This window comes from Chrysochloris asiatica, unplaced genomic scaffold (genome assembly GCF_000296735.1).
Source record: "Chrysochloris asiatica unplaced genomic scaffold, ChrAsi1.0 scaffold00015, whole genome shotgun sequence".
In the NCBI taxonomy this organism is placed as follows: Eukaryota; Metazoa; Chordata; class Mammalia; order Afrosoricida; family Chrysochloridae; genus Chrysochloris; species Chrysochloris asiatica.
In genome coordinates, this window is record NW_006408533.1 from 5,039,921 (window position 1) to 5,041,729 (window position 1,809).

The window sequence follows — 1,809 nt, forward strand, 5'->3', positions numbered from 1 at the left end:
ATATTTAAAATAAAGTAATATTTTATATTTAAATAAGACCAAGACCAAAGCCCACTGCCACCAAATTGATGCCAACTCATAGTCACTCTGAATAGGATTTCCCAGACCGTAAATCTTTAAGGGAGCAGAAAGTCTCATCTTTCTCTACAAAGCAACTGGTGGCTTTGAACTGCTGAACTTGTTTTCAGCAGTCCAGTGCTTATCATATGGCACAACCAGCTAAAATTTCTGATGCTTCTTATTCATTTTTTACTCATTTATCTATTTGATGTAAATCCAAATTTGTAATATTATCTTCTTGTCTGAATAATTTTTTTTAGCACTTCTTGTAGTGCAGATCTGTTGGTAACAAATTAGGTCAGCTTTTATTTTTCTTAAAAGGTTATTTATTTTACATTCATTTTTGAAAGATGAATTCTGGGTACTGAATTGTAGGCTGACAGTCTCCGCTCCCCCTGCTTCCCCCGCTCCAGTTCTTTATGACAAGAAATCTGTTGTAATTATTATGTGTGTTCCCCTCTATGAAATGTATCTTTTTTTCTCTGGATTCTTTTAAGATATTCTTTTTATGACTGGGCTTCCATGTTGTTATTATGATGTTCCCTAATTTTATCTGCTTGGTGGTCATTGGTCATTGAGCTTCTTGGTTGAATGGTATGCTGGTAGGTGCCAACGAGTGGGTGCCAAATGAAACACCAACAGAATGAAACACTGCCCGGTCCTGTGCTAACCTCATAATTTTTGCTACTTTTGAGTGCATTGCTGCTGCCACTGTGCCAATCCATCTCGGTAGGGATCTTCCTCTTTTTCTTGATCCTCCACTTTACCAAACATGATATCCTTCTCCAGAGACTGGTCCTGCCTCTTAATATGTCTGCAATATGAGATACCAAATCTGGCCATCCAGGCTTCCAAGGAACATTCTGACTGCACTTCTTCCAACATAGATTGGCTTGTTCTTTTGGCAGTCCATGGTACTGTTAATATTCTCCTCAAATACCGTAACTCAAACGCATCAATTCTTCTGTGGTCTTCCTTAGTCACTGTTCAACTTTCACATGCATTGAGGTTATTGAAATACTATGGCTTGGATCAGGTGCACCTTAGTCCTCAAACTGATATTGCTGCTCTTCAACACTTTAAAGGGGTCTTGTGCAGCAGATTTGCCTAATGCAGTACGTTTTCTGTTTCTCTTTGACTCCTGTTACACGGTTTGATTGCTGATTCTTGGTTGATAATGTAGTTCCCCCCACTACTTATTTTCTCTCTGTGCTTAATTTTGGATAAATTCAAATGCTATGTTTTGCATATTGTTGTTGCTTGGTGTTGTTGAGTTGGTTCCGACCCATAGCAGCCCTATGCACAACCAAATGAAATACTGCCCGGTCCTGCTCTATACTTACAATATGCTTGAGTCCATTGCTACTGCCACTGTGCCAATTAATCTCGTTTGGGGGTGCTCTTCCTCTTTTTGATATTACTGGTATTTGTTTTTCCCCTGCCATGGTATTTTTTTTCTGATGTGGTACTGTGAGTAAACACGCTGGACTGCAAGGTCAGTCTGATCCATTAGGTTGGCAATTCAAACTCACTACTAGCTCCTGGGAAACTCTATACAAGGTCGCTATGAATCCAACTGCCTCAATGACACTTAACAACACCACCTAACTTTCTGTTAATCCCTTCTTTCTCATCCTATTTCCCTCTACCATTTTATACATCTTGAATAGATGTGTTAACATTTTCTTCTGCTAATTCTGTTTCTCTGCTTGAGCCTTCTGTTTTTGGGAGAAAATCTCAAGGTGAATT